General features: G+C 44.2%; 1 protein-coding gene across 2 annotated transcripts in view; it reads right to left on the bottom strand.

Annotated features, from left to right (window-relative positions):
* Nucleotides 1-14,853, bottom strand: part of cadm4 (cell adhesion molecule 4) — a 146,848-nt gene that overhangs the window by 39,470 nt on the left and 92,525 nt on the right. The gene's annotated exons all lie outside the window — the stretch shown is intronic.

The raw sequence follows: 14,853 nt of genomic DNA, 5'->3' as shown, positions 1-14,853 counted from the left end.
GCTGTAATCCCAATGTGGTATCGCTGTTGATTACATCCATCTGTCTATCTGTCTTTCTGTCTTCCATTTATATAACCCTGGCCTCCCTCCCCTCGCTTGGAACGTGTGTGTGTCAGTGTGGGATCAGTGTCTGCATATTTTGCATACTATTTTGTGAAGGTTACAGATGTGTGTGTGTGTGTGTGGATGGACGCATCGACAATGGTCGCCTTTCAGGTCAACAAACAGTGGCAGCGTGTGTGTGTGTGTGTGTGTGTGAATGTGCTCGACTGTCCAGTGTTGACCGAAGCAGGGTGTACATTTGTCTGTCTGTTTGGCCCTTTCACTATCTGCTAGCCATTAATTTATCCATGCAGGCGCACACACAGGCATCGTAGTGTCTCTTTATGTTAAAAGGCTGCAGGGATTTGCACTGCTGTCTGCTGACAAGCACTGCGCACATGTTTGTGTGCGGCATTTGTAATTCGAAGCGGATGCAGATAAAGCAGAAATAAATGTGACTGTGAGTTATGCTGATGTGAACCGGGCTCAGTAAGGTATCTGCTCAGTATTTTTTATACAGTATCACTGCTAACAGCCAGTCCGACCTGTCAGCGTCTTTTACCATCAACACATGAATAATGCAACTCCTTTGTTCACGCTCACTGCAACATGTATCATTAATGTTATTGGCAATAAAACTGGCAAAACAAAACCAATGGTCGGCGCTAACTACACCCGACTCCTTGTCTGTGACTTTCATTGTCCTGTAAAACGTGGAAGGCAACACAGTTTCGATATTATAATCGCACCTCTACTTGTCCTTAATTAACTGATCGTAAAGTATCAGCTCTAATCTGCCACAGGGTGTATTTACAAACATCTTCATGCATTCAATTTGAAACACGCTGTTCCCTATTATCAAGTCAAATAAAATTTTTTTTATTTATGAATCGCTTTTAACAAAATAGGGTCATCGGAAAGTGCTTTACGGAGGAAAAAAAAAAGAGGACATAATTACAGACAAAAAGAAAACATTGCGATTCACCGCACGACATCTTACAGTGTGTGTTTCTGTGAGTCTGCAAAGTTCCCGTGTGGGCAAACCCCGATGGGTGTATTTGTTTTTGTCGCAGTGTGTGCGGAAGAAAGAGAGGTAACGGTCCCCCCCCCCCCCCCCCCCCCCCCCCCCCCCCCCCATCCTCTTTTTTTTTTTCACTCCCTTTCCCTCTCTCATCCAAATCAAATTTTTAATGGGCTTCATTGGTGCCACCGTGGAATAAGTGTTGCCAAAGCACTTAAGGGGCTTAAGTCAGCGGCGTGCTGAAAATATTAAGCACTCAAACAGCCTTACAAGGATCCCTGCCTGCTTAAGTATGCCGAGGAGGTCGTGCCAGCATTTAATACCAATGGTATTAAAGCACTCCGACAAGGGAGGGGAACAGAAATATAGATATATACAGTACGCACCGCAACTGGGGATAGATGGAGAGATAGATGTTGGCAGGAAGAATGGGAAGAGCAGGTGGGGGCAAGGAAGACTTGATGGAGGGACAAAAGGGGGAAGAGTAATAGTGAGGGTGGTGAAAGGAAGGAAGTACAAAGACGAGGAAGGAAAAGTGAAAAGAAGTAGCGAGAAAGTCAGAGAGAGGTAAAGGAGGAGGAGATCAAAAAAAAAAAAGCAGTGAAGAGGAGGAGGGATGTGAGGGAATCAGGCCAAGGTGTGGGAGGTAAGGGTTGATGGGATGGCTGTGAACCAGCATCAGAAGGCTAATGCAGAGATTCTATCGGGAGGCTTATCCAAGATTAAATTCCTCTTTGTCCTCAAGGCGCTTCTTGGGTAAACGGAAGTGTTGAATGTATTTCACATGTCTCCCTCGGGGTTGAGCGGGAGAGTGGGTTTGGGAGCATGTACGTGTGGAGCCCGTGTGTGTTTGTGTGCGGGTTACATGTATGTGCATCTGTGTAGGTGTGAATCTTTAGGGTTTAATAGCTGGCACAGTGTGAAGGAGGGCATCTGTTCCTTAAAGGTAAACATAAACCAAATGGATGTCTCCCCGAGGGGGTTTCAGCACAAGTGAGTATTAGCGTGCACGTGAGCTCATACATATAGATATTCATGAATATAGATTGTGCGTATTCTGAACGTAATGGTTAAGTTATATATTCATTTCTCACAGTGTTTGTTTTAACGGCGCTGCCACAGAGGCCCACACGACTAGAGACGCTAATCACTCACAGGAAAGTGTTATCAGAGCAGTCCTGACTGTGTAATCTCCTCTGGGAGTAAACAAAGTACACGATATTACTTACAACTACAGTTTAAGAAAAACCAAAATACCAAATGCCTCTTTATATGTTTAACTCCTGCGAGGGGAAAACCAGATATCCCACATTATCAGCCATTTTCTCATAAACTAAAAGACGTATATTGACCGGGTTCTGAGAACATTCACGTCAGGGTCGGCGTGTTCAGCCCCCCCCTGCCCCTCCACTCTTGTTTTTTCCCATTTCTTGTTCGTCTGGCTGACTCGGTGTTAATAGCCAGCCTAGAGCCATGCACCAAGCTAATCCAACTGGGTTTGCTCTGAAGTCTCTAATTAAAAAAGTCGCCGCTCCTCGATCTATGGACACTATCAGTGACTGCAGTTTCTGGAGGCACGGCTCAGGCTACTTCCTGCTCACCTCACGCTCCCGGGGCGAAGGGATCAATGCGGCCCAATCATTTGGGTGCATCATTACAAGCCACACCGGCGTCTTTCTTCACACAATGTAGGATTACATAGGTTTGATTTTCTTTATTTCTCACCGTCGGCTGATAGTGGAGCCCAGCAAATAAATAAAAACAATATGGTTCACATCACGACACCCTAACAAGAATACAAACCACATATTAGGATTTGAATTACTGTTTGAAATTACATGGTTTGAGTGCTTTGTTTTTATTTGCTGCCACTTTGCCTCACCTTTCTTTTATATATCTGCAGCAAACGAGAAGATTAAACTCCTTTTCTGGCAAACAACAGACTTGGCACTGGTTTCACAGAGAGGAAGGGGGGACATAAAGGCGCTGTGGTAACTATTGTAGTCATCCTATTATTAGTCTTGTCCCATTATGCATTTACCATGCATCAACTGCGCATTAAAGGGGACAATTTTAGCTTTTTCTTTTTGAGCCTGGCAAAGAACTGAGCGTGCACTTTAGAACAAAACACTCTCAAGTGAAAAACTGCAAGAAGTTAGGATGGGAAATGCTATTGATGGCTGCATCTACTGAAACTGGCTGCTTCAGTCCAAATACTCTCCTCTTGTTTCATTCACATGCGTTGAATTCACTTAATCAGATGGAGCAGTTATTCACAACCTTTCTCACATGCTTTCATCCTGAAGACGAGAAACTTTCCTGACTTGGGCCTGTGCATCAGCGTGTGCCAGATTTTGCGATTTATCCCCGCGATGGATTCTAGGGAATCTCACTCTTCAATACGCACAAAAGCTAAGAGACTCTCGGGTCAGAAATATTGAAAAGAGATTTTTTTTTTTTTACAACTTTCCCGCACAAAGAGATGCCAAATTGGCAGAAGTAAGCATCTTGCTATCCAAGTGCAAGATCATATTTATACTGTAAGATTATATTCTCGAACTGTGATATGAGAATAAAGAGGCCTGCCATCCTTAAATAATACTTCAACCTCGACCACAGTTCAGGTGAAACTGTGCATTTTGGAACATACTGATGCCTGAATTATTTATTCATATGTTCTATCAATAAAACAAGGAAACGTTTATAAACTGCTGCAAAGTCTTCACTGTAAATGCAACGTATCTGCACATTTTTCACCGTCATTGCATTTTTCTTTTGTTTTCCTGATAAAATCCACTCCCTCAAGTGGGATTAATAATTCATGATGAACTTCAGGCAAGAAAAAAAACAATACACTATTTTAATAATATTGCGGTGTTTGTTTAACACTGAAAAAGACAATGGCAACGTGAAGCGTGAGGTGAGATTCACTGACTCACAATCTCTGTCAAACTGTAACCGGATGTTCTAGTACCCAAGACCCATTAAAGCAACCAGGTGGCACGACACGGAAATCCACAGCAAAAAGTTAACACCGCAATTGTCTAAGTGGTGAATGAGAAGCTGCTTCAGAGGAGCCAACAGCTTTTCTAGTGTGAATAACATCTGTAGGATTCAAGGTAGCCAAAGGTTTTTTTGGGGGGGATAAAGAGAACTGCTGGATACAAGGGAAAGGAACCATTTCATTTTAAATATTTAATATTTGTATTCGCAGGCCAAAAACTAAATTATTGAACACATTTATCACCGTAACCTCTCTTGAGAGAGATGCTTTTCTTCGTTGTTTTAGCCCAAACAGTTTGCTCAAACAGTCCCTGACCATATACCGTATTCACGAGCTTAATTCCTCAGGCCAGAGGCATAAAAATTGTATCTGTCAGAAAACTGTGAAAGCTGCTTGTCGGGGGAACAATAACTCTGGAATAGAGCGTTTACTTTATCCAGGCGCAGTTGTCTCAGCAACTTCAGCTGCATTTTTCCAGCTTTAATGATGCTGGAGATTGTCCTTTTTCAACACTGCGTGTGCGTCTCTGTAAACCACAAACACTGTCCGTCCTTTTGCTTCAACAAAAACACTCACTTTTCCATTTCTCTTGGAAACCTCAACAATCCACATCTGCTTTTATTTTGTTGACGCTTGTCAGCGATGACTCGTAACTGCGACGTGTGATTTGTTCAGCCTGACCTTGTGCTAACAGGCAAAGAGCCAGAAGGGATCACACTGAAAGACGTGTTGGTTCATGTTGGCTGAAAGATTAATTGCAATAATGAGATTCTTTTATGCATTTATGAATTGTCTGTTGGCTGTTTGAGGTCGGAGGTTACCCACCCCTGTGTTCGAGGCTACAGACCAGCGAGGCGAGAGGCTTTTTAAACAAAGGCATCCCGGCCTGTGTTGTATCCACGCATGCTTTAAAAGAATACACACTCTTCTCAGAAAACACACACAGTTTAAGTATGAGAAGGCATTAGTGACATATTTTATGCATAACCATGAAGGCCCCCCCACAGGGATGCAACAGAACACCAAGCTCAGTCATCCCTTATTCAGTAAGATAAATGCAAACAGCGTTACCTGCCAAATGGAGAACGTACTGCCGGGGCTTCCTAACAAGTGTTTCTGTGTGCGCTCTGAGCCACATGCTACACAGCTACCTGCTGGGAGTAACACTCATTATCCATGTGGCATCATACCTCCCAGTGACAGGCTTCAACTCTCTGCTCAGTGTTTTCCCCGCTGCAGTGCACGTGTCAGTCTCTTCTCCTTTTTGTTCCCAGTGCGTGCGCTAACATTTGCATGTGGCGGCGTGTGCGGAATTCTCCTTTTGTTCCCCGGTGTGTGTGTACGTGTGACAGATGGGTTGTCACTGTGCCTATATGTGCACGCCCGAGTTCACCCTCTTGCTCTGTACTTTCCAGGTATATGCGTGTGATGTGTTATTGATGAGCACATCATCCTGTCGAGTCCACAGTTTATGACGTTTAATTTTTGTGCACCGTGCAGGACGATATTAGAATACGTGCGTTTCGCTGCGTGTGTGGTCTGGTGGCTGAGCACCGCTGGGCACAGCTCGCAAATTGAAATTGAGAAGCTATATGCCACCTTGCCAGGGGGTACACCGCCAACCGCCTTGCCCCCATTCTGACAATTTACTAACCCTAACAAAGGGATAATTTCTCCCTTGCATGATATAATCTTTCCTTTCACCCATTGCTTCAATGGAACCCTTTATGGCTTTTTATCACATCTCTCCTTCGCTCCCTCCCTCCATCTCTTTCTGTCGTTCTCACTCTGTCTGTTGCTTTCTCGACCCCTCCCCGCTCGCCTGTCTGTCTCTCACCCCGCTTGCCCTCTGCCTCCATTTCTTTTTTCCACTCCTTTTCTTGCTCGCCTCGTCTCTCACTCTGACCTTACAGAGGGTCTCTGCACTGAAGTCACTCTCGCTCCCCTCTCTATCTCTCTCTCTCTCTCTCTCTCTCTCTCTCTCTCTCTCTCTCTCACTTTCCCCCTCTCTTTCGCTCGCTCTCTCTAGAGGAAAATCACACACTCATCAGTTTGCCGGCTCTGTTCCCGATGAGCAGGCTCGCAAGGAGAATATTAACGAAGCTCCTCAGCCAATTAACACCTAAAGCACATAACAACCTTTTATGCCAGCAGACACACTCGCACGCACACTCTTTCCCTTGTAGACACACACACACACACACAACGCACATGCACACTTCTGCACACATACACGCGCGGGAGCTGCCAAACACAATTCAGCCTAAACACACCTCCTCATCCTCGCAAAGACGCTCACATAAACAGAAACACACAAACAGGCCTCAAAGCAAAGATGCGTTATCAAACACATATGCACACGCACACACAAACACACAGACAGACAGACATACACACTGATAGATTGTGCTGATGTGTGTGGGTGTGTGTGGGTGTGTGTGTGTGTGTGTGTGTGGGGGGGGGGGGGGGCATTTATAGGAGATGGGGAAGTAAACAAAGTGATGAGCAGCAGTGAGGCAGAAAGGAAGAAGGAGTGAAAGAGGAGGAGAGAGGGAGGGAGGGAAGGAAAGATTGTGGGAGCAAGGTGAAAGATGGGATGTGAAGAAAGGCATAAAGAAAAGGGGAAAATCAGTGATAGAAGGTTAATGTGGCTCGGCTGCTCGCGACATGGTTCATGCTAATTTGAAGGGTTTAATAGCAGGTAGGTTAACGGGCTGACACACACACACACACACACACACACACACACACACACACACACACACACACACACACACACACACACACACACACACACACACACACACACACACACACACACACACACACACACACACACACACACACAAAGACCACCAAGACGCACATAAACTTGCTCACATTTTGACTTTTCATTTATGCCTTCAGGTGCTGCGCTCTCATAGAGATCTATTTCAACTTCTGCAAATACAAGTGACAATAAATATGCAGAGTTTAATGTTCGGTCAATATACACTCAAGAAAAGCAATTATTAATAAACCTGGAAAAGCGAGAGCGTGGGAGATTTTAATTTCACAGTGCTTTGCAGCCGGCTTTGTTTACAAGGTGCAGAAACCAGTCATGTTTTTAATATATGTACAATGTAGTTAATTCTAACTGGATCTGTAAACTGTCTGCAAAGCTACTGGACGTTAAAGAGACAGCAGAGATGTGAGCTACATCAAAAGAAAAGTTCAAAAACAAGATGAAATGAATTGAGCCCCATCTTCTTGCTTGGGGTCAAATTGGGTGAATGAAGTGAGGCGAACCAGCACTTTACTTTTTATTATGAGGTGTAAGAAGTCTGAGTTATTCGTGTCAAATAGTTATCTTCACTTAGCGGATAAATCCAGAAATCTCTGTCTGTCTGTGCAACGCATATCTCGAGAACTATTCATCTTGTCAGCCTCACGCTTGCCGTGTGTCTTGATTGGCACAAGGAAGTGCAGAGTCTAATTTAGTGGGATTTGGACATGCGAGACATTCGATCTGTGAGAATCTGTGAAGATCCTCAGTCGTCCAGGTCACGGTATCTTCAGAAGTTGTGTAGTGCAGGTGGAGTGTTCGGGGGGGGGGGGCGGGACAGAGGGAGAAAGTCTGTGCTGCATTTGATTCTCCAGTTCTGACGAAGCCTCTTGGATGAGAGGTGAACCGTCTTTCAAAACACACAAACAAGTCCAGTTGCCTATGAACAACTTCTACAACTTCTGACATTTGATATTAAAATTTGAAAAACCTGGCGACCGAACTTGAATAAATAGGTGAACAGCTCTTTGTGCAACAACAGCAGCTTCAACGTTCTGTGGACTAAGTCCTGCAGATGGTCTTTACTTGCTGCAGCACTTTTCAGACAGAAAGCTGCAACACAGACCAAGCAAACAGCCCATTCCATGAGTAGGCTTATTGTTCATATTGTCCAGCAACAAGCCTACATGACCAGATGAATCCCTCTGTTGTGTCTCAGCAGGGAAACAGTTTCTACTGTTAAACGCAAAGATGGAATTTTATACTTCAAAGTGTGTATCTATTGGCCAGGGGCGTCGCAACAGGGTGGGTAAAGCAGGCAATGGCCTGGGGCCCCAAAGCTGAGAGACGGCCCCCTGAGAACAGCTGATTCCGTAAGTCCACAGCAACAACAATTTTGTGAAAATCCCTTTGACTTCTTTGATCGGCTACATACAGGAGACTGAGACAAGGCCGTGTTGTTGATTGTCGGGCCAACCAGGTCCCTTTTCCTGGGGCCCTAAATGTCTAAGTGGGTGTAAGTTCCTGTGATGGCGGTGGGCGTTTTGCGCCATGGTGCATGTTGGGTGGGCGCTTCTTTTATTTACTTTATTTGGTTTACTCACTTGGCTAAATCCTCTGATTTATTTCAGTATGGACAGGCGGTACTGGTTGTACTAATGCTTTTGAGGGACCATTGTACATATGACCTGTGAGTATTGAATTAAGACGGACATGAAAACATCCAAACATATTCTTTACTACAAACCTGTGCACATGCACGCAGCTGTGTGTGAAAGCATGCACACCCATCACAGAGTCCGACAGGCATGAGCGAGCTAATTAAAAACACACACTCTATTTCTCTGACATACACACTGCACCAAGTCCATAAAAGAGTGAATAACTGAGCTGATGCACCGACGGTGTATTAACATACTGTAGCTTTAATATGCAGAGAGGGAAAACAGAGAAAGAAGGACAAAGAGGATAAGAAAGCACGTGATGGGAAGAGAGAGGAAAGATGAAAAACACGAAGAAAGCCCAGAACGGGAAGGGATGCGAGGGGAAGAATGGAATGAAGAAAGTGGGAGAGATAGAAGTGGGAGAGTGATAGGGAAGCACTGGAGCAAATCAAAGTAAAATTAAGTGCATTTACATATTTAGATGAGCGCTTCAAGTCAGCCTGTCTAATTATTTCATCTCCATTTTTCATTTGCATGCTGTTCAATCCAGAGGCAGCAGGCCGTGAGGAAAGTTTCTCTCTCTCTCTCCCTCCTCACCATTACTTTATCACATTCACACTCGCCCCTCTCTCACTGTCTCTCCGACTCTCCGCCGCTCGCAGTGGCCTTTCGTTATGCGGGTCATTACCATACGCTTTTTGTCCGTTCACACTTGTTCTCCCAATCTCCCTCACGCCCCCTGCTCCTGCTCTCTAGCCATGTTTTATGCATACAAGGATACTGCCCCACGTGTACAGAAGAGTGTGTGTGCCTACTAGTTTGAGTAAGAAACTTTATGGAGATAGGACATTTTAACAAGTCCTCACAACTTCAAAGAGCTGTTTGACAGTTAAGTCTTGGTTTTAAGCATAAAGATGGACGACGTGATGGCTCCACAAAAGTAAAGCATTATGATCGCCACCTGGTGGCTGTCTGCAGTGTGTCTGGGCAGCTGTGGCTATATACAGCGGTCGTCCTCTTACAAGAAGGTCAGTGGTTCGATCCCAGTCTTAACAACACATGCCGAAAGTGTTTCCTTGGACAAGATACTGGACCCCGAATTGCTCATCATAAAAAAAGTGCTGCCCATACTGTATGAATGTGTGAATGGCAAAAAGTCATCAAGACTAGAAAAGCTCATATAAATACAGACCACAAATACAGGTCATAAACCTCCTCCATGTTATGACATGGGACATGGACTTAACAAAAAAGTCAAAGTACACATCAAATAAATATTTCTCAAAGATGGTTTCTGTCATTTTCAGAACTTAACATCAAGGGTTGATTTTTCGGTAAGTTTGTTTTTTGATGCTATTAAAAAGTGAAATGTGATGATTGACAGCTGAGACAGACACGAGTCTGTGTATCTGTGGGACAATGTGACCGCGGCTACATCCCCTGATATCCCCTGATATTAATGTGGGATAGTTTGGCTTCTATGCTGGGTAGTGGGAGGAAGTGGAGACATGTCGTCCATACTGTCTATGAAATATGGGTACAATTTGCGTGTGTGTGCCTATTACGGTTTATAAGAGTCGACGTGGAGAAAGGCAGCTGTCCGTCTTCATGACAATCTGTCAGAGCTCCTCTCTCTCCCCTCTCCTCCTCTTTCATTCGTCTTTTCTCTCTTCTGCCTTGTTCTCCTCACTTTAGTCAGACTCGCAGCAAACATCCCTCACTGGGACACTCACTTCCTGTTCCTACAAGGTGACTCTGACAGCAGTCCTCCTGTTCTCACTTCTTTTGAGTTCTGTTCTTTTGAGTTCTTCTCTCTCTTCTGACTCTTGTCTCTTTTTCGATTTCGATGTCTTTTTGGATTCTCTCTCTCTCTCTTTAGTGGAATGTCAGCGGAATAACAATTACTTCATTGTGAAGTTTTTATTTGCAGATGAGAGCGCTATGATCTTTGTAGTTGTATGTATGATCTCAGTAATTATATATGTAAAAGAATTAGTGTCGCAGAGCTGTCGAGGCTTTTTATTGATGTTCAGTGGTTTTATGCTGAGAAAGGATGAAAACACAAATAAATACAAAACAATAACATGACTACTGTTGGTGTTTGTGTGTTGTATTTAGGAAAAAAAAGCATTTTCTGTTGTTTTATTACTATATCCATAACTTTGATGTGCTTTTTAACGAGACTGTGACTGTAAAAATAAAATAGTACACATTTTAACGCTGTGCATCACATTAAATGATCAGAATTGAGTTACGACCAATCCAGACAAATGTCTTTTGCACTAACTGGGACAGGATGCAGCTTCTAATTGTGTGTTTTTGACAAACAATGGTTGATAAACAGATTACTGATAGATAAAGCGAGTATGATTTATTGGATTAGAACACGTTCATCACTTTTCCTCAGGCTATAACTTCTCACCGTTCGTCTTTCTTGCAGCGTGAAGCGTCTTATGGCTTTTGATTTAATTTCTTTACCTCCTTTGTTGTTTTTTTGCGTTTTAAGGCTTTTGGGTTTTTCTATTATGTGACACACCCTCAAATGAGCTTGAACCAAGGTGTGCTCGTCCTGTCCAAGGTTTGTTTCTCTTGCTGACATCAGATAGATAACGGAATCGAACGCAGCACAGATTTTCTCCCTCTGTCCCGCCCTCGCTATCACTCCACACACTGCCTACATTCATCAGCACTGTACTAAACAGCCTGTTGGCATGTTCAAGGTACCCATCACTGCCTCCACGCAAGTGACCTGACACAGCACTGTTTTTTATTCATGTGCCCTTTCCTCCTCTTCTGCTATTCTCTCTTGTTCTCATCCTGCAGCTCTAACTACCCTGAGGCTCTTTTTTATTCATTTATAATGTGCCACCACTGTTTTTATCTCTGCAGTACGGATTATTGCTCTCGCACTGGACTAAGCAATGGCCATTTGGCTGCGTGCGCACACACACACACATGCGCACACACCGATCCATCACTACTGTGTAGAAAAAATTACTTTGACATGTCCACACTACATTAATCGTGCTTTTAATTTGCAGAGAAGCCACATCTATACACAGACACTGGCAGACCTTGACAAAGGCTTCCTGTCTCTAGTCTCCTAATTGTTTTTCAGCTACACTAATGATTGATTATTATGAGTTTGGGTTTAAAAAAGGAAAATCTGTCAAATTCAACCTCACCCTATCTTTTATTAGCGCTGTCAGACACGCACGCACGCACGCACGCATGCACGCACGCACGCACGCACGCACGCACGATGCTTCACAGCCAGGAGCCGGAATGAGCAGCAGCTAGTTCAGCAGCCTATATCCCTCTTGTGCTAAGTGAATGAAAAAAAAAGTATCAATTCATCTAAGAGTTTTTTTTATTCTCTTATTGTCCAGTGGCTACTTTGCCTTGAACAAGCATATGGTTGTTCAAACAGCTTTAACAAGCAGACAGCACACTGTGCACAGAGAATTCAACACAAAAACACACACATACACACTGGCGCATCTCGCACCTCCCTCTATTTACTCCTGGACGACTCGACGTGGACGGAGAGGCTGCCAAGCCTCAGCACAGGGAGGCATCAAATGGGCTGAAGTAGCGCACAGCAATTAGTCAGCCTAAATGTTATATACCTCCTGCCTCTTTTAAAAAATAACACGTTTCACGTTCAATTTGCTTGATCAACAGCACGGTTGGTTAACTGGCTTAAGGGATCATTGGGGATCAGAGAACCCTTCAGAGGGGATGAACAAGAGGAAGAGTAGGACCCTAACCAGCATGACTAACACTTGTAACACTGCTGCTATCAGCCAGTGTTTTATCCGTGAGGCCCCAGTACACCTGTTGATAATTCTAATGAAAAGAATAACACCCCAGCAGGGGACCTCATTAAACTGCAGCAGTCACAAACAGGCCTAATAAGGCACGACGTGGGGTCTGCATAAGAATGCATATAGATTCCAAGGTGTGTGTGTAAGTAAGAGAATGAACGATAGATGGAGAACTTCCGGTTTTACTCCATAAATAAAAAAGCCTTAACATCTTAAAGCCTTTTGCATAAGTATTCCATATCTATTCATCTGTACCTATAACACGCGCACACGCACACACACACACACACACACACACTCTTATGATTGCTGTGGCTCTGACAGCGGCCCTCCTTTAATTTCCTTTTAGTCTTAAATGAGAGCTCCAGCCCATGGGTTGATAATGATAGTTATTACATCGCTCTGCCTGCAGGAGGCTATAACACTGACACACACACTCACACAGCACGTAATTGATACATGTGCAAATGTATAGTTCGGCTATGGAGGAATTCTGGAGGAAACCGACACAGTAAACAAGCAAATGCACTCACACACAAAAAATTGCCCCCACGTCATAACATGCACACATGGACATAGTTGCACACACACACACATCCATTGCAGCTGCCTCCACACCCAGCTCCTCATACTCAACATCCATCGCCTAGCAACCGCCTATCAGGAAACACGCTCACCTCTGGACCCAAGTCGCCTGCCCCTAAACGGCAGCCAATCAGGTGAGCTGCTCCCCTGGGACAAACCACCCTGATGGGGACGAGAGGTGGGGAGCAGGAAGTGTGGAGGTGAGTCAATAAGGCTTCAGAGTCGCCGCCACAAACCTCTCCCCCTCTTCCCCCTCTCTCTCTCTCTCAGTCAAGCTTTTCACTCTTCACTGTTTTCGTGTTCTTTTAACACAGTTATTGATGTCAGAGCACTCGAACCTCATTCTCGTCAGCTCCACTCTTCCCTCTTGCCCTCTGTCTCTGCGTGGGCGGCTCTCTATGACTTCAGAACACAAACCCATTTCATAGATACACTGCGGAGACAAAGAGTATTTGCGGACTGGGTTTTTTTTTTTACCAGTCACAGAGAGTCAGAGACAGATCTGGATACTGTTTCAGCAAATATTTAGCATCTTGTCTATTTAACTGTTGTGTTTCCAGACTTTGCCAAAATTTAATTTGAAATTCACTGCCACCCCATAACAAAGATACCTCAAATAACAAGACATGGCTGTGATGATATTTCAGACAGTGACAGTGTTTGTAATGCAACATGTTTCGAGAGGGATTACGTCCCGCCAGAGATTTTCATTTCTTCTCGTAGCTGTCAGGTGATTGACAGTAAGCGCCGCACTATGTAATGCGGTGATATGAAAGCACTCAACCTGGGGACTCTCTGGCACAATGAGATAATGATAAAACAGAAACTCTAACAAGACCAAATCAAGGCTTCATTTTTATTTCGCGCCGTGATGGATTTTCTGTCTTAGGCAATTTTCAGCAGTGTGCAAGTTGTTTTTTCAAGCTGAATTTAAATGGCAGGAAAAATAGTTTCTTCTGATGGTGGAAAAATGAACTATTTTGTCTGCAGCTCTGTTAAAGCACCACTGGGAACAATAGAAAGAAGAGAGAGAGAGAGAGAAAAAGCGTTTAATAACAATTATTAAGAAGCGACGGTAAAACAAAGGCGATTGCCGCTTTCTTTACGCGGCGCCGACTTTAAAGACCTCCAATCTAACAAGAACTCACTCGATCCAATGAAACCTCAATCAAAACAACTCAGCCTCACCTCACACTTTAATAAACTCTGCTCTCACTGGTTACTGTCAGATCTGCTGCCGGAGTCAGGCTGTGATGCCCCGTGCAGAGCAGGGATTGGTCAGGATCCCAACAGATGTTTGGTAACTATCAGACATGTTTGACATTAAAGTGAGTGTGTGGGGGGGCGGCGGGGGGATCAATTTGCAAGCGTTTGCAGGAATTGAATCTTAAAAGTAACAGATATAATTTAGGCTGACCACTGGACCTGATCAAGCCTTTGATCCAATTTTCCGGGTGGGCAAAGCAGCTGTAAATCAGCCTGATAATCCTCTGGCGTACGACCAGCCTCACTCCATCTCTGTCTCACACCTTTTCTGCCTCCCTCTCTCTTCCTCTCTCTCTCTCTCTGTCTCTTTCTCCCTCTCCCTCATTACACTCAGCTCCTATTTCTCTTCGTCTGCTCTTGGGTCGAGCAATAAAGACTCATTTCAGGTGTCCAGGGCTTTGTCCCATTCATACCACATTTCTGCATAGATAATGAGAGGTGACTGGCAGCTGCAGCACTTCCAGAGATTAGATGGGCATTTGCCTGCATGGGTGAATCACCGGTTGAGAACATGAGCATTTGCGTAATGCTACAATCATGTTTCTTGAGAAAAAAGGAAAAGACGGAAGCCAGTATATAAAATATATATAGGATATAATATACTGGAATTGCACGGAATAGACCAGATACCTGAATAAGCCTTTTAGCTAAGGCTCCTTTATGTTTCTCAGCGACATATT

This window comes from Hippoglossus hippoglossus, chromosome 16 (genome assembly GCF_009819705.1).
Source record: "Hippoglossus hippoglossus isolate fHipHip1 chromosome 16, fHipHip1.pri, whole genome shotgun sequence".
Lineage (NCBI taxonomy): Eukaryota > Metazoa > Chordata > Actinopteri > Pleuronectiformes > Pleuronectidae > Hippoglossus > Hippoglossus hippoglossus.
Note: the sequence above shows the minus strand (reverse complement) of the source record. Positions and strands in the feature narration are given on the sequence as shown.